Genomic DNA, 25,250 nt, shown 5'->3' with positions numbered 1-25,250 from the left:
TTCATTATTTATTTCTTATGTTATACTGTTCAATTTTCTTTGGTGTTTTTCCTCCCTGAGTATAAGCTGAAAAAGGCCTTCTACCTAATCAGACTTTCACAGTAAACAAATGTAACTGCTCTAACACACTGTTTCATTATTTATTTTCTAAATCATACTGCCCATTTTTAATGGTGTTTTTTCCCCTGAGCATCAACTGAGAAAGACCTTCTGTCCAGTCACTCACAGTAAAGAAATGTAAATAAATAATAAATAACTGGTATGTCAACACTAAAAACTGTTTGCAATTATGGACATCCACTTGCTGACTGAAAGGCTTCCACACAGCCTCGATAATGCCATTAAGTTGGCATCAAGGGATCTATATCAGAAATCTGGTCCATTTTTCTGTGTGTGTGTGTGTGTGTGTGCACGCCATGAGTGTGCATGTATCTGGGTGTGTGAGACTTCCCATTCCCTCAACTTGACCATATAAGTTCTAGTCGGTTCTAGTTCTCCAGCTACACCTTCTAGGACAATATTGTCTTCTTCTTGATGAGTTCCTTACTTATTAAAACACTTTCTGCCTCACGTCTGCTAGTTCCTTTCATTCCACATTTTACCTTTTCATCTGATGTCTCTTTTGCTATCATCTTTTTCCTTATTTTCTGCTCAGTTATCCATACTCTTTTTCAATATACAGTATTTTTTTTAACCTAATGAAATAACAGACTTGTGTTTTGAATAGGGAAATGTCCTTAACTTGCTACAGTTTATTAAAAAAGGCAGCTTTTAAATTTCACTTTATAACAGTGGTTTATACCATCAAGTCATTAAAGTTTCAAAGGATCTTAAGTAGCAAAAGAATATTTTTACAACATGAAAAGCGTGACATTATCAGTAATGCTAGCAATGAGCAATACAATTGGAATTTTCAGATCCTGCAAGTGTTAAAAAACATATGATGAGCAAATGCTAAAACAGCAAAGTGGTGAAATGCAATTGGTTCATTCTTTAGTCATTCCATAAACACTCAGCCTAAGTTTAATACAGCACATTAAACATCAGTACTGAGAGATAAACCCTTTGTGGCTTACTGTTTATTACTCATATTCTCATATTCTGGGTTTGCTTTGTATATGTGACTAAAACCCATTAGTATTATATTACTAGTCCATTCCTTAAATCCCCCTCAGAAGACAGTTTTAGCCAGTGCATTCTCATGGTAAATCTTTGTTTAGGATAACTATTCCCACTGTAAGTTTTGGTAGTATTTTTATTTTCTTTCATGTTTTTTTTTTAGTGACATACGTCTTTCATGCACAAAGAATATAAATGAAATTATGCTAACACTTACTTGTGGAAAAATGCATTCCTAAATACTCACCTGAGAATTTTCTTTGGAAGAAGACAGATGGGGTGCTGAATCTTTTTCACATTAACAAATACATTTACAGTAAGTACAACAAATGACTGAGTAAAATATCATTTACAGTAACATCTTTTGACAGCAGTGTTCTAGGACTAGATTTCAGATGTGCAAAACATAGTAAACTAGGCTCTCGCTAAACTGATGTGAATAAGCAAGATGCGGAGACAAAGAGAATTAGTAGCTTTATGTATGCTGCTTTCATTTATCTTGTCTGCTGACCATCTAGCTGCTTAATTTGGGCATCCATTGTGTAGCTATCGTTAAATAATTTTTCAGTCCCAGATCATAACTTCTCTTGATTACTGACATGTATATCTGCTTACCCTAGGATGTAACATGCCTTCACCCCCACCTTCTTCATTGTGTGCATTCACTTTCCTTTTCAAGTGCCTCCTTAAAGGCTATTGCACACAAACAGCCAAGATCATGTCATCAGCCTACATAGCACATCCTGTTCACATGTGCTGTAGCAGGTGTCAAAACTGCAAAGGACTGGACTGTCTCCTTACTCCCATAATGTATAAGACAGAACTGGGCACCCTGCCATGCTGACTCCTCCACCATATTGGCTCCATGGCATAGATGGATAAAGCCCTGTGTACAACCCTAAGGTCCCAGAATTAAGTTGTGGCCCAGATATTGCTGGAAAAAAATCAGCAGAGTTCCGTAGAACATTATTTCATTATTTATTATGCTGCCTCTAAGTATGTTATTACAGGATAGTCTTGTTCTGCTGAACAAAATAATGTGGGTACTGGAAAGTGAATGAATAAATGAATGAATGAATGAATGTTAAGTCACTGGAATAGACGTCAACTCAATTCCATGTCACGTCATCAATGTATAGGCACTTATGCAGGAGATTGTGCTATCACAGGAAATGCACTCTGCAAATGTTTAGTATTTATGCATCTCTTGGAAGAAACGTCTTTAGGTTTACTATTTGTTTCTCCTAATGTGCTAATGTATTTTAAGGCCTGGTTTCTGCAACCTTGCACTGTGCTCCAGGTACTGGCCTAGAGTTTATCTGTATTACCAGTATGACCTGCTACTTTCTGGCAGAAATCCTACTTGTTTGCATAAATCATTATCCAAGCTATGTTATGTTTCCTACCTTCAATGCAGTGTGATATTAAAGTGATTAAAATAGTATGAAAGGCCAACACATGATAGCTACACCCAAAACAATACATCAAGATTCAAATTCAGTCTTCAAAATAGAAATTTATATTTCGATCACAAAAGATTATTGTTTGAAACTTCTATTCACTGTTGCACAAAGACAGGCCTTCCTTCTGTTCACCAACTTGTCCTGATATGATCAAAATATGACATAGATGCAAGCTCTATAATTTTTCATTGACTATAATTTATTTAAGCAATAACCCATGCCTGGGTATGAGTAATGCTGGATTTACCCACTGTTGGTGTCGTTTGGTCAAGAGGGTGAAGCCCGAGTGGCCAAAAAAGACAAACGTGGGTAAATCCAGCATTACCCACACCCATAAGTGAATTATTGCTATTATACAATGATATTATTTAAGAAAAAAAATACTTACTTTTCTTAAATAATGGCATTGTATAATGCCTTCATGCTGCCCTTTGGCAGCTGTCTGGTATTCTGTGGCAGTTCTGATGTACTGCACATGCATATGCTTATGCAGTACATCAGAGCTATGGGTGGAAACAATGGAGAAAGCAAGATCTCCGTTGCTTTTTACAAAGTGTCTCGCTATGTTAAAGGAGTTTAACATAGCGAGACAGCTTTAAAAAAAGCAACAGAGAATCTCCGTTGCTTTTTTTAAAGCTGTCTCGCTATGTTAAACCCATTTAACATAGCGATACAGCTTTAAAAAAAAGCAACGGAGAAAGGAAGATCTCAGGTACTTTTTTTTAAAGCTGTCTCGCTATGTTAAACTCCTTTAACATAGCGAGACAGTGTCTAAAAAGCAACGGAGACCTTGCTTTCTCCATTACTGTAAAAATAGATTTATACTAATGGAAAAAGTCTGGGTGACCGGACCTTTTTCCATTAGTAAAAGTGTGATTTACAACCTGCATGCTGACCAATCAGCATGCACGTTTTGGAATATTAATGGGGGGGGGGTCATTGTATAATTTCTCTGAACACATGCTAGCAAATAAGGGCTGTTGATGGAATGTTTACTTTGTAGGTCCCAGCCTGGAAGTCCTTAGTAAGGCTACATTGTTTCACTATTCTTCCACCTTGTTAAACTAGTGCAGTAAACTATCCGGCTGCTGACAGACAAGCTAATTCCTTTAAGGGTTTGTTGCTCTTCCAAAGAAAGAAAATACACCATCTAACATCTGTTTATGAAAAAAATCTGGCTCCTTCACATTTAATATTTAGTTCTCTCACAAGTTCTGACAACTGATCACAGGACAGATATATCATATAAAGAAGTGATGTTATTCTGCTAACTGTGGCTACTCCGATGTCTATGTATCAGCAAAGGAAAAATATGTGTAATCAAAGAAAGTACAATATAATAATCTACTTCAAATTAGAAGACAAACAAGAATTAGAAAAGACACTGTAAGGCATGCTGGTATAATCAGATGTCTGGCATAACAGTTAAGGTTCTTCCCTCATAGACACAAGGTCCAGGGTTTGATTTTGATCTTGGATTATTGCTTAGGCTTAAAATGGCCCTTCAAGACATTTAGCCTAGTATTCAGCTATGAACCTATGGCAACAGAAAAAAAAATTAGATTTATAAACCTAATGAAGAGATGACAAAATAAACTGCAATAGCTGTAGTATTTTTAAATACATAACAGAGTATGTCCGAAGCTGATTTCTGCAAGACACAGTGAAGGTTACAGCAAACATAATGCCATCATCATCATCATACAAAAGTAATCATTTTGAATATGGGAAGTGATTTTAACTAAAATATGCCAACATTGACCTAAATAACTTGCATTGTACTTAGGCAGGGCATTATCACTTAACCAGCTACATCTCCTTTGAGGTGATGCATACAGTTAGTGAAATGCTTTGATTTTATAATTTACCAAAAAGTTTCCATGCACGGTGTTCTTTAATAGTGTCTTCAACAGTATGAATTAGATTATTTACACTCCCTAAAATGGTTTGCTATAGATCTTCATGTGCTAGGTGCACTGTGCCATTATTCAGTTTTTGCTAAATGTTTTTGCATATCATGCATTCCCTGGTTTACATAGCAGACTGCATGTTTAGCAATCAGCATCTAAATGTTTTTGCACATCTTACTTTCCCTGATATATGTGGCAGGCTGTGTATTTAGCAATCAAAATACTCCTTGATACCACCTAAGATGTTAACCAGTAAACACAACAAACATGTTAAGGTCGTCAAGACTGTGGAAAATAAAAAGCCAGCCCAAACAACGGTAACAACAATCTTTTTTAGCTTGATCATCTGTGAAATGATAGAGAAGTACCTACTAAAAAGACAGAGTGTCAACACATGTCAAAGGTCACTTCTCATTCTTGTCACCTGCCTTGTCACATTTCCATTCATTGTGGACAACACATTTATCCCGAAGTCACATGATATGAAAACTTAAAGAAGTGAATGCACATCTGAACTCATTAATAGAAAAATATTAAGTAAAGAAATATTAATCTATGCTGTATGATCAGTTTATACTGTTTGGTTGTTTAAAGACTTTCAGTAACATGTATAGCAATAATTGATGTAGACACTTATGTAAATTATTATTTTGTTTTATTATGAAAATGTGTCTGCCCTAGTATTTGCATTTTCAATAAAAATATAAAACAAAGTACACTTTTTTCATATGTGATTTTAGAACTAATTGAAAAAGTTCCACAACTGTTTTCAAGTCTGTTCACTAAATTACCAAAAAGTACTATTTAAAATATAAGATCTGCATGGTTAATGTGTGAGCATAATTTTTTCTGTTGGGCTATATGGCTGGTGACAAGGAAATAAACTTTAGTAATACGTAAAGTGCTGCTTAGATTTTGAAACGTAATCAATATATTAGGAATTAAAATGATTATATAATGTAAGAAACACTGATACAGGTGATACTGAAATGCAAAGTACTATCATGATTCTAAATAGCTGGAAAGTGACAAAAACCCTCAGTAAAATAAAAACATTTATTCCTTCAAATAACTGAGATTCATTAAAACAAACCAAAATAAACTATAAAAAGCATACAAAAGCAATCAATAAAAATATAATAGTGATGAGCACTTTCATGCAAGATACGCTTCTTCAGATAAAGCCCGTATGAAGATATAATTTTGCTATATATTCTAACATGTTATGACATAACTGAATGAAGGTATAAACCTTAATTTTTTAATAATTTCTCTCTTAAAATTCCATTAAAGCTCTTATTATTATTCAAGACTTGGTGATTATATGACTACAGTGCAATTTCCCTGTGGAATTATTTATTTCAAGTTTAATGTTTATGTTTCTGCCTCTAAATGAAAGCATTGCTATATGTAAAGCCTTAAATAAAAATATTCATACCATTGATAAGTAAAAGGGTGCTTATGTAATATATTACTCATCAAATTCTCTTTTACAATCATATCAATTTTCATGAATATAGGCTTATGTAATATATTGCTCATCAAATTCTCTTTTACAATCATATCAATTTTTATGAATATAAGTAGTACAGTAATTGCATAATACAGTACTCATCACATTATTTTTTTTTTAAATTGTAGAAATTGTCATAAATTCTCGTTTAGCTCATTTATTTTCTATATAAAATAGACTGCTGTAGCATAACTTAGTCAATACGCAATAAACTTTTAATAAGATCCCTAATCATATCCCTTAGAATGTTGTTCATGCCTGCTCATTGCATGGATATATTCATCTACATTATTTTCATATTTACAATGAGTATGTCTCACATTTGATTGTTTCTGATGTATTATACGAAATTATTTTATTTCTAAGTAGTCGCTCCCATGTACATTGCGTACTAAATCTCATTTGATAAGTTAAATATGAGGGCTTGACAATCAGCAGGACTATTTCTGAATTTATTAAAAGCATTTGACAGTTAAAATGTCTTGAGTTTCACACATCTAAGGAGATTTCCATTAAAGGTAAGTCATCCAGTAAGATACCTATAGAATTATTTCCTCCAGAATTCAAAATATTGGGACACTTGGAAGAAAACTATAAGCCAATAAAGGTAACATTTCATATACCATTTGTATTCATGACCGATTCTCATCTTTTTCTAACATCAATTTATTTTATTCAGTTTTTTAAATATGCTAAAAATCAGTGAATGAACTCAATGAGAAAAGAGACCCCCCCCCCCCAGACCTTTTTGAAATGTTGTTTTCAACAGTTTGTCACTATTGGAGGTTGTAAAGATATAAACAATTGAGATATTTAATTTTTTATTAATTTTTCTTTACATTGTTGTGAAGTAAATGCAATGGAGTATAAAGTCCACATATGTAGGTATTTTGTAGAAAAAATTATCAAAATAATTATAGTGGTAGTTACTTTCACAATAATACCAAAGCGCACAACTTTTCATCTTGGTCATTGATAATGAGTGGAAAGGCTACCTCGGAATTCACAATGGAAAAGGTAAGTCAGAACACAGAAATAACATTGGGTAGCTTTCTTGGGTAAATGACAGTAACAGACGACTGTACAGTATTCTGTAGCCAAAGCATACACCTTTAAATGCAACACAATGAAAATGAGCCAACAGAAGAGCAAACATTAGATTTAAATAAGAGATCAAAGAAAGATCCCAATTAAGGATTCAGAATACAGGCTCTCAGATCTTTGGCTTATTGGCATAGACAAGTGCCTCAGTCCATGGTAGTGATATTCAGGATAACTCTACATTGTGAAGAAATACAATATTACCACTAGAAGTCTTCATACTATATCATCTTATTGTGTTCATCAAACTCTTATTAATCTTTTTCTAAATGTGGCTTGTGTGTCAAGCCTAGCCAAAACGGTACCCTGGCTTTCGCCACCCAAGAAAATTATTTTTCTGTGCCTCTGTTGAGCAGAGCCACAGAGGTGATCCCCAGGGTAAATTTCCTATTTCCCATCCAGTCATCAAGATTTTTTTTGAAGAGTGCTAATGAGGAGCTTTCTTTGATATAGATAGGTTGCTTGTTCCAGTGTATGGGAAGTCTCTGGGACAGGAATCTATCCCTGCAGCATGTTCTGTTTATTCTGGTGACAAGGTTTAGGTCCCTAAAGCGTGTAGCTCAGAGGGATTGGGATTTCTTTATGTGGAGCATGTCCAACAGCTCTGGGTTTGACATAGCTTTGTATGTTAGGCAGAGATCGCCTCTGAGTAGGCGATATGCAATGGAGTAAAGCTGGAGTTTTTTCAGATGGTCTGTGTAGGACATCTGTTTGAGGCCAGTAATCCCCTTTGTGAGGTATTTCTGTGGCCTTACCAGTTGTTGTAGATGTCTTGTGAGGTACATAACAAAAGGGGTGTTGTACTCTATAATGGGTCTAATGAGTGACGAGTAGAGGGGAACAATGACCTCTTTTTTTTCCTGGATGAGAAACCTTTTGTGATGAGGTGTGCTACACAGAAGGATTTCCTGACTACTGTGGTGATGTGATTATCAAAGGAGAGACTACTGTCCACCTGTGTCCCAAGGACTCATCACACTTTCAGTGTTAAGTAAACTACCACCTATGTGGTAGCTCATGGGTACAGAGTTTTTTTACAAACTTCGTTAGCCAAAGAACTTCTGTGTTAGCCTGTACTTCAGAAAAGTAGATACCAAACAGGAGAGGACCCAGGACTGAACCCTGTGGTACATCACTTGTCACTGGTCTGAAGTCAGATTTGGAGACTGCAAATTTCACAGTGTGTGTTCTGTCAGTGAGCCAGTTGGCAACCCATCTTGTGACATAGGGATTTATACCTAGTTTAATAAGTTTATCTATAACTCCAGAGTGGGGGGATGGTGTCAAAAGCCTTGGCGAGATCTAGATAGCTGTGTGAACCACCTTACCCTCATCTACGGCTTTGGTGACTGCTTCAAAGAAGTCAATCAGGTTTAGGAGACATGATCTGCCTTTTATAAACCCGAACTGGGTGGAGTCCAGAGTTTGGAGATTACCAATGTCTTTGTTTATAAGTTCCATGATGATACGTTCCATGGCCTTGCAGACCAGGCTCATTAGGCTAATGGGGCTGTAGTTCCTGGGGTCCATGGTGGCTCCCCCTTTGTGGAGTGGGATAACCATTGCTGTGCGCCATTCAGTGGGCACAAAGTCTGAGGTGAGGCTACGATTGAACATGGTGCGTAACTCGGGTGCCAGTTCATTCTATAGTTCCTGGGAAGTTGTCAGGTCCCATGTATGCTGTGTACTTGGCTATGGAGAGTGTGTTTTTTACATGTGCAGCCGTGATTACAGGAACTTTGCATTCATCTGCTTTAGAGATGGGCCATTTAGGGGGTGGGAGGGGGGGCAAAGTTAGCACTGAACCTATCTGCCAGTATGTTGGCAATATCAGTTGGTTCTGTATATTTAATGCCATTGTGCTGTAACTTAGAGCAGATCTTGTTTGTACTTGTTTCACTGGGTCCTCACAGATGGCCTGCACTAACTCTAATCATGTTTATAGGACTTCAAATCATCACAGGAGTGCCCTAATCAGATTTCTTGAGGGACCTTGTCCTATGGTTTCTCCAAGAACAGGAATGCCCAGTTCCATTCTTTTCTTATTTCTAGATTCTTCTCCATTATCGATCTCATAGTTTCATAGTATAGTACTAGGCTATCTGCCCTAGGGCATTTATAAGCCTAGCCAAAGTGTATGTGGCTTTCGCCACCCCATGTAATGATACAAAAGTGTACAATTTAAATTAAATTTAGTTTACTGTGCCTCTATCTAGCAATGACACAGAGATGACCCCCGGGGTAAACCTACGATCACCCATCCATTCGTCCAGATTTCTCTTGAAGAGAGTCAGTGAGGGGCTCTGCCTAACATGGACAGGTATCCTGTTCCAGAGTGCGGGAAGCCTCTGGGTTATGAATCTGTCCCTCCAGCATGTCCTATTCATATTTGTGCTGAGGTTTAGATCTTTAGCTCTCGTGGCTCTGATGGATTTGGATTTTTTGAGGTGGAGCATGTCCATTAATTCTGAGTTACAAACATCAAGTTTTGTTTCATCTTGATATGAATCTTAACTCATCTCCCATCTTAGTTTTTACTATATTTGTTTGCATATTTGTTTATCAATCACCTTCTGAAGCAGCATGACAGGAGTTTGATATGGTTATATTGAACACAGTTATGAATACTCCCTTTGTTCTTGCACACTAGCACCAGAATGTTTATTTTCCAGACATATAGGATGTGCCTTTCTCAGAACTATACTGCTAGAATTACTCTCAAGAGCCATTTCTCCCCTAAAATGCATAACATCATGATCATATCTGCTGTGACCGCATTTGAGCTTTCTGCTTTCCTTGATCTCATTTTCCTACGGACTAATCTTACTCTAGGGAGGGTTCTTCTTCATGTTAGACATCAAATAATGAAGAAGCCACTAATATATAAGTATGATGTCACTGAAAGCCATAAAGTAATATACAGCACTTTATATAAATTATTTTGTGTTCTAGGTCCTCTCCTGATTGGTATCTACTTCTCTGAAGTACAGGCTAACACAGAAGGTCTTTGGCTAACAAAGTTCGCAGATGACTGCAAACTAGGAGCCATAATCAAATCTCCTAACGATATGTACATCCTACAAAAGGGCCTCATTGAGACAGATGCCTGGTGTCAAAGCCATGGCCTCAAGCTCAGTGCCAAAAAATGCATTGTCATCCCTTTTGGTAAAAACTCTGTACTCATGAACTACCACATAGGTGGTAGCCTACTTAACACCGAAAGTGTGATGAGACCTTGGGACACAGGTGGACAGTAGTCTCTCTTTTGATAATCACATCACCACAGTAGTCAGGAAATCCTTCTATGTGGCACACCTCATCACAAAAGGGTTCACATCCAGGAAAAGAGAGGTCATTGTTCCCCTCTACTCAGCACTCATTTGACCCATTATAGAGTACAATGCCCCTTTTGGAATGTACCTCACAAGACATCTACAACAACTGGAAAGGCCACAGAAATACCTCACAAAGAGGATTACCGGCCTCAAACAGATGTCCTACGCAGATTGTCTCAAAAAACTCCAGGTTTACTCTGTCGCATAGCGCCTACTCAGAGGTGATCTCTGCCTAACATACAAAGCCATGTCAAACCCAGAGCTGTTGGCCATGCTCCACGTAAAGAAATCCCAATCCCTACAAGCTACATGCTCTAGGGACCTAAACCTTGTCACAATAATAAACAGAACATGCTGGAGGGGTAGATTCCTATCTCAGAGACTTCCCATATTCTGGAACAAACTACCTATCTATATCAAACAAAGCTCCTCATTAGCACTCTTCAAGAAAAATCTTGATGACAGGATGGGAGATAGGAAATTGACCCCGGGGATCACTTCTGTGGCTCTGCTTGACAGGGTCACAGGAAAATAATTTTCTTGAGTGGCAAAAGCCAGGGTACTGTTTGGCTAGGCTTATATAGGCCCTAGGGCCAATAGCCTAGTACCTACCTATGAACCTATGAACCTATAATACAGTATATGCCATAAAGGAAACAGCCATACACTATAAATGTCCATGACTATCAAGAAATACAGTCATCATAGACAACTCTGACATATTACATATAGAATATTTGTCTAACCTCCTCTAACACCTTGAGGTAGCCATAGCTCATAAGCATGTACTCAAAGGCTACCCATGCTACTTCAAATAAATCTACACTTAACACTACTCAATTTCCCTAGGAAAATGAGATGCTCTTCTTATTCGCTATGCATGTATAAAAGTGGGGTGTATGACAAGCACTACCCTCACTGCTCTTACTGAATGGAGCACACATTATCTATCAGGATATATATACATGACTGTCAGTCACAGCATAAAAATATAATTCAGACAGTCAAGTCATATGCTTCCATAAAATATGAACATATCATAACCAACACCTAAATATGCACTGCACACTATTACAAAACAGGACTACAGGCACTGCACCTATATTGAATTCCTAATATGGCAAACAATGTGGACTTTATTAGTAGATTTTTCCAAAAAAAAAAAAAAACAAAGAAAACCATTTAAACTGATTTAACATTTAACACAAGGGCTCTAGGTACACCACCACTAAAATGTTGCCAGACAGACCTGTGAATAAAATAGAGGTAGTGGTGTATGTCATATGGGATACAAACTTTGATTTGTAATAAGGTTTGAACATGAAGGACAGTAGCACAATAAGAGAGCAAACAGGTGTGTGTGTGGGGGGGGGGGGGCAGGCTGCAAAAGTGAGTGGATGACAATTAGAGTGGAATCTTAACAGAGGAAAGCTGGTGAACAGATAACATCTACACACCTCTGCCTGAAACACCAAATGATGCTAAAAGGTTAAAGGAAAGAGTAACAGCATGGGAATCTGAAACAAACACTGTGAACATGGGAGTTTCTAATACCCCAAAAGAGTAATGAAACAGTCTGCCATCAAGGCACAGAAGAGAGAATGATTCAGTATGGGCTAACAGTGATTTATGTAGCTAGTGCTGGTTGAAGGGGGGACAGCATATTAGACACAATGCTGTAAAAAAGCATTACATATGGAAGGGCAGAATGCTGAAATAATGTGGAAAATTAAAAATTATACATATCTAATTACAAAATTACTATATAGAAAGAGAAGCAAATGCAACACTTATGGAAGGCAAAGTTCTAGAAATTAAAGGATTTTGAGCAATTGTCCCTTATTAACTTACAGGAATAATGACACACTCAGAGGTGAACAGTTATCCAATTAATCAGCTGGTTTCTGTAGACTCTATGGAATCTAGAGTTCTGAAAGGGGCCGCAGTGATGCCACCGTACCAGAGAGAAGGGAGACCGAACCTCCATATTTATTGACCTGTAAGACTAATGTTGCCGACTGAAAAAGTCAAGAAAGTATAATGGCCAAGAGACAAGTGAATTCCCTGGTACACAGCAAACTGCAGGATGCTAGGAAGTATGAATTCACACACAAAAGGCAATGATATTCTTAGGTAGACCAGTCATGTGACGTAATTACAGGTAGAGTTTGATCAGAGATATCCAAAAGGTGTCATAGACATGTGCTTATGCAAGATATTCTACTCTGTATTACATAGGAAGACGTAGGCGTGTGTGTGTGTGTGTGTGTGTGTGTGGTGGGGGGTGATAAGTAATCAGGTTTGTAAAAGGTGATTATGTGCAATATTGGACCTTGTGATGCTGCAGGTCAGAGTAATAAGTGATCTGTCCTGCATTCATTCATTCATTCATGCTGAAGCTATATTTTATTTTCTTGCTTGGTGGTGAAAGAGGTGACTTGTTTATTTATGTTTTAATTCAGAAAGCAACAACTGGTTGTTTCCTTTATGAGGCAGAATTTCACAAAGTAATACCCCCTTGGCCGGCAACATTTTTAATGAAGAGAATGAGGGCTTAAGTGTTACCCATCCTTACAAACTGAATCAACAACTAAAACACACATGTACACTCACTAGAGTCTATCAGAATGTTACGCTAGAAACAACTGGCAAACTACAGAGAGCAACACTGACACACTGCTGAGGTCCAAAGTTTTAAATGGCTGGTAGGCAGGACACTAGATAAATATGGACATTATCTAAACAAAAAGAAGTAAGTAGTATTGCCAGAAAGGGGCAAGTCATTGGACCTGTGCTATTCAGTTTGCTTTTCTTTAACATTTTATGGGGCACACATAAAAAGGTAAACTTTTTTACAGATACCATAAAAAGATAAAAATATGGAGTTGATAATTACAGATCTGAGGATGTTGTTAGGATGAGCTGACAATGGTCACCTAAACCTTAGTGGACGGAGATACAATGTAGAATATTGGGGGCAATAATAAATGAATGGAACACATCACCATTGTAGTACACTGAAACAACATGTCTAGAGAAGGATTTAGCAGTAAATGCAATAGTGGCAATCAATTGCAAGCTCTAGAACAAAAAGAACAAAGGCAAAATAAAGAGGGTGTTGGGCTGCATCTAGATTTACAAAAGTGTTGGAGACCAGTAAGCCATGTTATTACTCTATACAGCCCTGCTTAGACTACAGTAGAATACCGTGTCTAGCTCTAGAAGTAATATACAGAGAAATATATAAAAATACTAGAAAGAGTAAAAAAAACGATTACAAGGATGGTGAAAGGAAGGGGCAACAAGACCTGTAGGGAATCAATAAATAAGACAGGTCTGGTGTCTCAAGTTGAAGTGATGGAAGGAGGAACATGGGTTTTCAATTATAGCATCAGGGGAAAAGAAATGAATTTAAAAAAATACTGGTCCCTAAACAGAGGGGTCAAGTTACACTCTATGATTAAGAAACCAGAGAAGATGGTTAGCTGGAAAGGGTTCTAAGAATGGGGTATTTGCATATGCACTATAGAATACTGCCTTAGTTATTGAATCTAAAACTAAACTTCATTGCATCAACCATGCTTTCTCAGTTTTTTGTGCTAAAACTTTGGCAGCTGCTGCCTGCCACTCCACGTATAAGACGTGTCCATCTGTTTCAAATGCACATCATAATTCAGTGCACATCTCCAGAAAGAATCCCAGTGTAGGTGCTATCATAGGCCACAACTTGTAAACACTAATACCATTTAATAACAAATTCTCATTTTCTCCCTCAGCCAGTTCCATTCTTCGGTCTTGAAAAACAACCTTCTATGTAATGCTTATAACATAATTCTTCCCTAGTTGTCGGATTTTTGTTAATATTTTACATATTATACTATTTAACATATTTTTACAGTGTTTGTAACTATCTGCATGTCTGTAATTGTATTCAACCAGGCTTTGCCTTAAATTGATCGTTTGTGATCAGTGCACTACCATGGTAAAAAAAAAAAAAAAACACACGAGCATTTATACATACATAAAGTACATATATGCATACATTTTACAGATGTACATAGCTTTTTTAATTAAAACTATGCTCGGATAGTCTGTTTTATAATTTGGTGTCATAGTAAATATATTACATTCTACAAGGGAATTTCATGAAACAACCAAAAAATAAAAAAAAATAAATAAACAAACAATAAAAAATGATCATACTTTAGCATGGAATCTACAAACAAGAATTTCAAAGATATTAGAGTATCAGTGCATACTGCAAACAAAAAATAAATGATGGAACAAAGGTTTCAGCTGATAGTATTCCTTACTCTTACAAATAACGAGAAATCTAAAAATAACATAGAACTGGAACAAGTAGAAAGGAATCTGGCATCCTATAATACTACTAATTGATTCAGACATTCTACTTAAGCATAGTTTATATGGAAAATCCCTTACCTGTTGTGACAGCTGTAATCCATGCAGCAAGCCACTGTATCTGTGGCATGCGACAACATCTCATAGACTTCTACAAAGCATGTGGGGCCATCTGTGCCTTCCTCACATCATCTCACACGTCAGTTTTATATATAAATAACTACAGATATGTCACTTTCTGTTTAATGTTATTTATTTGTTCCTCATCTGACTATGATATTTGTGCCATTTTAATGAAGCATTCAAGTGAAGCTGAACTTATGTTAGAATCTAACCATATGTTTTAACACAAGCAAGGCTTTTTCACTGCAGAAGTTAATGGAAGTGCAAGATGCATGTTCTCATCCCTAACAAATGCACAGAAAAATGTGTTCTCATCCCTTCAGACACAGATTCATAAATCATGAACATACACTTGTAGGCATTATAGAATTCTTATTAAACGATATGATAGAACTCTTATTAAGCGATATGATGTCATATTTATAGATGGGACTTCTTTAGAAGACTGTTTTTTCAAAACATTGACCTTCATTTGGTCTAGACCATATGATCAATGTTTTTAAAAGTTGAACGATTGGTACTAAGGAAGCAGAACAGTGGGGACTAGGGAAATTTCCCTTTTCCAAACTGAACTGCAATGTCTGAGTTGGTATATATACTTAGGAGGGGGTGTGTGGATGAAGGGGGGGTGTCCCTTGCAAAAACTCTGTTTCTGGTTTTAGTTTGTTTCTTTGAGTTTTCAAAATGTTGCTCATATGGTCTCAATCATATGAAGTTCAACTGTTAGAAAATTTGAAAATCTGAATAACATTGATTCACAGTTATGTCTTCTTTTTCAGGGCCAAAGACACAGAAACAGAACTGGTGTGTCAACTAATTAAACCCTCGTGTGAATCCTCAGGCACTGAACAAAAGTGGATTGTACATGAATAATTTCTTAGCTGGCATTTTAAAAATATACATTTGTGTATTTTATGTCATGCCTCTCACTGTCACTGATGACACACTGTCTACTTTTCATCAATTTACAGTAGGTCTCATTTACTAAAGTAACATTTTATCATAATGAGGAGCATTAGTTTTCAATATGAAGTTGAGTCTCCTCTGCTTTACTTTTTCTTACTTTTATTTTATATATAATACATGTTAACTAGGCAATTCCAGTGGAGACACATGTGCCTTTGAATGGGTAATCCAGGAACACTATTCAAAACAAGATTGTTTTATTTGATCTCCTAAAAGTTGCTGGCTGAAGTATCAAAACTATGTGTGATTTTTTTTTTTTATTTTAAGCCAGGAACACTGTCTGAGGTCAGAATTACAAACCAGGCAAATGAAAAATTTGTAATAACAATGCCTTTTCTGTTAAGTATGTATCATGGAACACAGATTTGTGTCGCAAGATTTAAGGCAAAACCTGTTTTACTCCACAAAAGAAGGATGCATAGATTATCAATAAAAGGGTTTGGTCAGGGAACATTAGGTATTTGTAGTATCACCGAGAAACACTAACTACAGTACTTAAAATATGAGCCTGGCATCTTGCATATTCCTGTATTGTGAAAGGAGAAGCAGAGGTACTTGAACTTTGTGGTACCCCGTTTCTTACGCAGAAGAGTTGAATCCAGGCAGGCTAACAAATTGTTCAGGTGGTACGGCTGGCAGACTGTAATCAAGTTTCTACATGATGGAGAGGAGTTGCAGCAAAAAAGCATCAGGCAACCCCACAATGATATCTCTTTTCGAACTGTATCCACCTACAGGAAAAAGAGATTAATAACCTAAATGTCTGACTCATTGAGGATGGGGTACTGTAAATTGTTCATGATCTGCAGAATAAGAAGACTCCCAAAAGGTTTAAACACTTTTACAGGATCATCCTCTAAGCCCAGTAAGGACACTATTGGAGAAGTATGTTCATTTTTGATTAACTGAATCTGCTCAATATATAAATGCGGAAATCACAACCCAATATGTCTCAACTCAGGAAAACTTGAGAATTTGTTTTAACATGAGTCCTGCTAAAGGTATTTAGTCCTGTTTGACAGAAAACAAAAGAATATAGTTCTTATTCAGTTTTGTAGATGTGGAAAAAGCCAACCAACTCACCTCCATATATATGAAAAATGCTCACAAAGGTCACCCTTCCTTTTACTTTACTGTAAACCTTTAGCTTTGTATTCAGTTCTACTTACCTATTCTCCACCCTGACCTGGAAATGGAATTTTTTGAGAACAATTTTATTTATTTTTTTTTATTTCTATTTGTTTTCCAGGGTAGATAACTGATTTCCATGGATCTTTTTCAGACTCAACCCTTGAGCAATGTCTGGCTAAGTGAGTTGCTCAGAGACACAAAGCTAGAGGTTGAGGTAATCGATCCTTGTGCATTGGTTCACAGAAAACAGCTTCTTTACAGCTCCTTAAATCCTCTATGCCAACTGCCAGGCAAATAAAAAACTGTTGACATTTTTACATACTTGCATGTTGACTTAAAGCAATTGTGTTATCCATACTGTTTATGCTATAATTATATTCATAAATCCATTCCTTAAATTTCCTTTCTGTCTTACCAATACAAAATGTCTCACAGAAAAGACAAATAGCAACATAAACCACACCTTTATAATGACAGTTATATAAGACACTCTTTTAGCTGCATGAATACTGGCCCCTTTTTAATAACTACCATCTTGGTTGTGGATGCTTTATTCATGGGATATCAGATGGGACATCTTATGGTCAGCAGGCATTGGAGAAACTTCACCTAGAAGAAATATGGAGTTTTCTCAGGAAATGTTCACATTCTTATAGCCTACATACATCTTTGCATTCCAGTCTGAAAAATCAACTTACAAAGCTTAAGATAATCAAGGCTTTTCTACTGCAGGACATCATAGATTAACAACCTTAGTGTCATTTTATTAATAAATCCGTGCCCCTTCTAATCCTATCTATTATAAGCTGATAAGTCTCATAGTTAAGGAAGTCATACCCATGATAGGTATGGATGCCATAAGGAATTTTGAGTGTTAACTGGAAGTGTATAATGCAGGTGCTATTGGCGTGAATGAGTTAAGGAGTTTCTTGTCCTGATACATTTTCTTGCTTTCTGGTATTTAGGTGCTCTTTTACAAAGATCAAGATGGAACTACCTGTCCTATCAGATTTAAAACAATGAAAGGAGCTATAACAACAAATGTGTGATTTGCATTTTGTAGTTTTAAAGCACATTTCAGTAATATCAGTGATATCAACATCTGCCAAACAAAGACAAGCTTCCAAGTCATGTATTTTATTGTACAGACTTATAGAATTAAGCAACGCTTCCTTTGTCTGTGATTTTTTTTTTATCTTATCTATTTTTCATTTCTTTTTGTTTTGGAATTTGAAGTGATCTAAACAATACTACAGAGACTGAAAATTTCCTGTTCAGCATTCATCTTCCTGGACAGCTAGATGAAGTCCGTCAGAGACAAAGTAGTCTGAATGGTCTGATATAGCACACTAAGCCAACAGGAAACTGTATCCTCTGTAAAAGACATCATGTCCTTATCCACTGACTGAAGTGGTCACATAAATGATGGAAGGATTTCACAAAGTTGAGATATTCTTCCTATGCTTTTGCTAAGATATTCAGTGATCCTACCATAATCTGCAGAATTACATATCTAAGAAGGATTGCTCACATCAATGTGAACAAAGAAAATGCCATATTTAGATTTAATTTTTTAGCATCCATTTGAAATGTCCTTAAATTTGGCTTCAGGAAAGACACTGTTACAAACACCTTACCCAGTCCAGTTGAGTTGTGTGTCCATTTTTGCTTACGACATAATCACTAGTAAGTAAGATAGTTTGGTTTGTCAAGTCATGATGCCTGCTCCATGGAGTTCTAGTCCTGCTTTAAGTGTTAACCATAGACATTTTCTTGCTATTGACTATCCCTTCGACTATCAAAATTTAACTTACTATGGCCACATAGAAGTTTTTACAACAATTTACATTTAAGATCTGAGGTTATGGTTTTACTGGGTTCTGGCTTCCTCTAATTCTGATACAGATGAAGCTTTTGTGGGTATATTCTTAAGATATACTACATATGTAGTGTGTGTGTGTGTGTGTGTGAAAATGTGTTTGCATGTGTGAAGAGTTTAGTCACAATACTGCTGATTTATTTAATACTTTCAGTCTCAAAGATATCTAATGCCTTGAAAAAATATATTTTCTATGAGCATTTATCTTCATGATATTAATTTCATATACCCTTATGGAGTGGTTCAGGTAAACATCACCTGCATAAAATTAAAATATCTCATGTTTATTGGGGAGAAATTTGCTAAAGTCCATATATACTGCCAGTTTCTGGTCCCTATTGTATTTTTTGTATCAGTGGGTCACCAGCAGTACATTGCAGGGCATCATTTTGATGGGGTATGACTAATCTTTATTTCTGACCTTAATTTCTCAGAAATGACAGATTTTTCCACTGTACTTTTTCAACAAATAAAAGTCAATCTTGAAATACATGTTTAGAGAAAATGTTATGTGATAAAAAGTCAAAAGCCAAATAAATTCCAATTTTTTTAAAGTACAAGAAATTATATTGGTTTATCTTTTTATTAAAACCATGTTGCCACCCTGAAAGTGACTAGGATGCATCATTTCCCTTCATTTTAATTCCATCCAGGAAAGCATGGCCCTAGACATCCTTACTGATTTGTTTCATTTATTTCCACTCAAAATTTTCAATTGCACAGTGGCTCTGTTAGTTGCATGCACAGATGCAATTGTTCTTCTTCAAGCTGACAGGAAATTAAATACAAAATTAATTGAGTATTTCTGTTTAATGACTTTCCTTATATTCTTTATATGTGAATTTAGGGGCAATAGCTGTGTACTCCTGAGCATGGTATGTCGTCTTTCAATGTAATTTATAGTAAAGGATCTCAATGTTTTTACTGTTAAAATTTGAAATGTGAAAAAATACCAGTAAACACTAGCATGGACTGCTACCACTGGTGCCAGCCCTTTCTGATTCGGAGGCAAGCCCACTGCAGTGATCCCACATAGGATGTAGTGAGGGACAGTGAGACATTCTGGGATGGCCTATGCTAATTAGCAATGGGCCATACCCCTGAAATGCTGGTGGCTACATCATCTTCATGGTAGACGTAAGTGCCGGTGAGTTTAGCAGACAGGTCGTGGTGTATGTGTTTGTGTGGCTGCATGTGTGAATGTATGCAGAAGGATGAGTGGTTTCAGGTGAGTCAGAGAGTGTCTATTTGAGTGGTCATATGTGTGTGTGTGTGTGTGTGTGTGTGTGTGTGTGTGTGTGTGTGTGTGTGTGTGTGTGTGTGTGTGTATACGCATGGGTGAATTGGTGAGCATGTCCATGACTGCAGTTAAGTGTGATGCTGTATGAATGTGTGTGTGTGTGTGTGTCTGTGTGTGTGTGTGTGTGTGTGTGTGTGTGTGTGTGTGTGTGTGTGTGTGTGTGTGTGTGTGTGTGTGTCTGTGTGTGTGTGTGTGTGTGTGTGTGCAGCTGCATGTGTGAATGAATGCAGGGGGATGAGAGGTTTCAGATGAGTCACTCAGTGGAATAGGTAGGCTAGGTTTTTTTGTTTGTTTGTATATGGCTGAATGGGTGAGTGTGTCCTCGACAGCAATTAAGTGGGTGGCTGTGTGGGTGTGTGTGGGGGGATGTCATACCTTTAAACACCCCTAGATGAACAAGCAGGTCCTGCAATGTTTTGGGGCAGTAGACACAGGAGTACTCTATCTCAGCTTAAAAGTTAATAGAACTGTCTAGCTCACCATTTGAACACTAGCCTGTTTGCTTTGGTTTTCATAGAAGTATCAGTTCTGATGAAATTCAAATGCATCACAGTCAAGGCACATTACTTGTGTAAGTTAGCAGTGATATACTCATAGAAATGAAACAAATGTCATCAGGACAACATTTGTGGGGGTAAAGTCATGCTTTTATACCTAACCATCCTGCCTGCAAAGCGTAACTATGGTGGAAGGACTTTAACCATATCATTCCTTTCTAGAGCCACACTCATGCAGTAAGAAGTACTATCACTACATTGCAAAGTGTTGACATCTCTTTGCTTTCCAAAATGAAGCTATGCAGTTCTGCTGGTAACTTTCCAAAGGATTGCTGCTGATGTGGTACTATTCTTTTAGACAACACACACACAAAAAAATGTTTTTAATATATCGATTAGTGTTAACTAATTCTGATTACATTTCATAAAAGATACTTTTTCTTCCATCCAGATGTAAAGTATGCCCCTATAAGTAGACACTGTTACAAGTCAAAAGAGCACACAGATGATTTACATGGAGGCGGCATCCTAATTCTTTGCAGGAGAAAAGATGTCATGATGCTTGATTTCATAATTATTATCATTGAAAGGAAATGGAGATGTAGATCAGATAAGGACACTGTCTGAAATCTAACTGAATTTATGTTACCTTTCATAGAAAATTAATTTAATTAATAACACATGAAAAGAAAAATCTGTACTCTGCAATAGCTGAAGGACACTAACTATTCACAGACTCCACAATGTCAAGTAAAACAATTCCAGTTTATAACTAGATTCTTTTATGATGGAAACAAAACCAATGCTGAAAAGAAAACCACATGCAAATAGATAATGTCATTTTAAGCCTTTTGACGCTGTCATCTGGAACTCCAACTTAGAGCTAAACAGCCTTTATCACTGTAAAGGGTATTCTCCACCTGTTATGAACTTTCAGGCCATGTGTTATGCACTGTTTACATAAGGGAACTGCAAAGTCTCATAACAACAATCACAGCATAAAGGAAAGTGGCTGTGGCCAAGTTATTGGTACACAGTTGAGAGGAAAGGTAAATTATGTAGAATATTCAAAACCTACAAATCAGAAACAAAATGAAATGTAATCATCCTATCATTTTAAATAAAATCATTAGACCGAATAATCTTTGGGAAATGAAACTATAACACATGCTTTCTGAGTTTAAGATTTGAGAAACATCCTCGTTTAATCAATCACTTCTACTGTCATCATACAACCAATATCAGAACCAATGTGTTAAGCTACTTCTCTGCAGTGTAACAAAGTGTAGGGGATTTGCAGACAAATGCTGTCCCTATATAGCTTAATATTTTGGGGGACTGACAGCTTAAGAATCCAACAAACTGCTATATTTCTGGACAACAAATCCTAAGATCTGGAGCTAAAGCTATTAATAATGCTGAGCCTGAATTAAGTTAATCACACTGCATATTTACATGTACTTTTTTGTCCTTCAGATAGAGTGATACAATTAATTATCCATTTTCTAGCAGTTAATTAATCTCCATGAATGTGTACTGTCTAGTTGAGATGTTTGATTATATTTTTATTCTCTAGTGAATAACAATACTACAATGATGGTTGAAAAAAAACTTTTTCTTGCTTTTATCCTGCCATTATATATTGCACAAATGTCTTGACTGTGGCAAGAGAGGGATAGTGAAATAACTTTTTAATTTAAATTGTTAAAAATAAATAAACTAAAACAATAATAAAAAATCCCAGTAAAGTGTCCCAAGGAAAAAATATTAGTTTATTACATAATTTAAAACAATAACCAAAGAAAAAATTGAGCAAAAACAAGAAAGTAAAAGGCGTTCAACCACTCCTAAATTTTTCAGACCCCTTTACGTCATCTGATTTCACACCCCTTACAAAAACAACAGTACAATTTATGCATGTAGGCTCGTACAGATATCTTATCGGTTAAACCTTTGCCTAATATATGCTCACAGTTTTGCTTTTGTGCTTATTGCAGTTTTGCAAGCAAGTATTGCTTCCCCTACCCCCACTAGTATCCACTTGTGCTTCAACTATCTGTTCACTGCATTGACTTTTTTATTCCCTTTTTGACATACCACAGTATACATTCATCAAATTCTGCTTCTCTGACAGGTCTAGGCCCTTCTCTTCCTCAGTGGCTCTGAAGGACACCAGCTAGGAAGAAAAGAAATTTAGGGAGCTCATCCTGTGTTGGTCTAAAAAATCTGTAAATGCAGCTGTTGCCCACTTTAAGTTAGCCATCAAGCTTGATACAGTACTAGTAATGCTGAACTGATTGTAGCTGCATGCCTTATAATGCCCCATGGTAAACAGCTAGAGTGCGCACACTCTTTGGCTGCCATGCACTATTGTCATTCCCTCTGCTAAGGCCATCCTTCAGAGGGTGATCATATAGTGGGGTGAAACCAAAAGTCATCCCCACAGGATGAATGAGTTGGCATTTGTGCACTGTTCCACTCCACTCTGGTAGGCTGTTTCATCGGGTTTATATTAGAAGACTGAATGTTTAGGTGATCGAACACCTAAACATCGATCTTCTAATGTCGAAAGCAAAATATGGCCGATTTAATGCAGGGAAAGATTTCCCTTGGCCATTTGCTGGAGTTTGCTATTTCCCTACTGTTGAGTGATCTCAGAGTTGGTATATTTAATTAGGGGGGGGCACAGCTTCCCATGTCAAGGGGTGTGGGGGTGAAGCCCTCACTTAAATTAGATGTAAAGTAATGTTTTTTGTGTTGTAGCCAAAGGACGTGTTTCCCTGGGATGTTCAACATTGTGAGGTTCAATATTAGAAGATCAATGTTTAGGTGTTTGATCACCTAAGCGTTTGTTCTTCTAATATAGACCCGTTTCATCTCCTTTGTCACTAAACATATTCTCATCAGTTGTGACACACTGTCATTCCTCTTTTAATCCATATCAATGATACTGGTCTTACTTCTTGAGTCAGTTTTCTTTATACTGCTTGAAATAAATTATTTGTCCTTGAAGCTATGTGACACGGTTTTACATAACATACTCAGTACTGAAAAATACACATCATAAAAGTACTGGTATAGGTCATCTGATCTGTGTAGTGAGGGTTGTGGAGCTTATATTATAAGCGTACCATAATAAATTAACAAATAAGTACATCAATCGATCCCTCCATCCATCCATACAAAAATAAATGATAGCTGTTAATCAATTAAGCCCATTGGACACAAAGTCACTTTTCAGGGATGAAATGAGAGCTCCATCTGGTTAAATGACTAGCTCAGAATCATGAAGTAGGCAGACTGAATCTGTGAGAATCAAATGCAAGACTGCTGCAGGGCACACAGTTTTAAACTCTGCTCCAAAGTGTCATACAATGTAAAATTAAAAGTATAAACTGTTAAAGTACATTTTCAAGTACACTGCCATATTCTGGTATTTTATTTAAAGCGGATTTTAGTAAATTATTTCCATTTAATCTGAGGCATTTTCCAAAGAAAGAATGAAGGTGCATTCTGAGAATATATATTTATTTATTTCATTAAGCTTTGCACATGGCCTGCTAGTGCACATTGTCTTTGAACTCAGTATCTTTTCATATTTCTGACATTCATCTTCTGGTAAGTAACTAAAATTGCTTTATTTAATTTCTTTGGTATACACATGATATACATCATATAAGCAGGAGTGTTGGTGTTTACCTTCTTTAATTTCATCAGCTATGTTGCAATAGCTAGACACTGACAGTCTCACAAGTGCAGACTTGAGACGGCTGGAACCTTTTCAATGTTACTTATCAAAACTACTCTGGTGAACAGAATGTTTAGTGTCTTTAGTTTCTGAACATTGTCACATACCTTTCATACTACAGTCAAGCTGTGACGGTGGTATGTATACTGCGCAGTTGGGGCAATGAGGGTTATTGGCATCTTCTTTGCAGTACCATGGCTTTCTTCCAGCTGGCTAGCTGAAGGAAGCACAACTATTCACACCTACAAGTGTTCTTCGTTTCTAAGAAAACATAAAGTGCTTGTTCTAGTACACTAAAAGTGATAGTTTCTATTTATAACAGGCTCTGATCAGCTACCCCATGTTTTTATACTTGCTAAACCAATCATCTCTAATCACATTTTGCAAGCAAAATATCAAATAAAATATAAAGAATGTTTCAGAATGTCTGAGGTTAATGGCTACTTATGTAATTATTTAGTGGCAAAACAAAACAAACAGTACTAAGCAAGCAAATCTATTTATTTATTTATTAAGCAGACAGATCTAATGAGCATCCTTTATACCTTGCACAAGAATTACATTAAAATACATTACAAGAAATACAATAAAATCAAAACAATTTTATTATTAACAAGGAAATTACCACCAAAGCTACACAACTTGATAATCAAACACAAGAGTTATAGTAACATTTTACAGTATCATAAGCTGGCATATAGACATTTAACTCAAGACTCATATGTTCAGTAACTTTGCAGCTGTAACTGTAAAATTTATGGTCCGCAGGTTTTCTAAGTGATTGATCACCATAACCAATATTT

Source organism: Protopterus annectens, chromosome 9.part0, assembly GCF_019279795.1.
Source record: "Protopterus annectens isolate FY-2018-M chromosome 9.part0, PAN1.0, whole genome shotgun sequence".
NCBI classification, from domain to species: Eukaryota; Metazoa; Chordata; order Ceratodontiformes; family Protopteridae; genus Protopterus; species Protopterus annectens.
The sequence above is the reverse complement of the archived record's forward strand: the minus strand, read 5'-3'. Positions refer to the sequence as shown.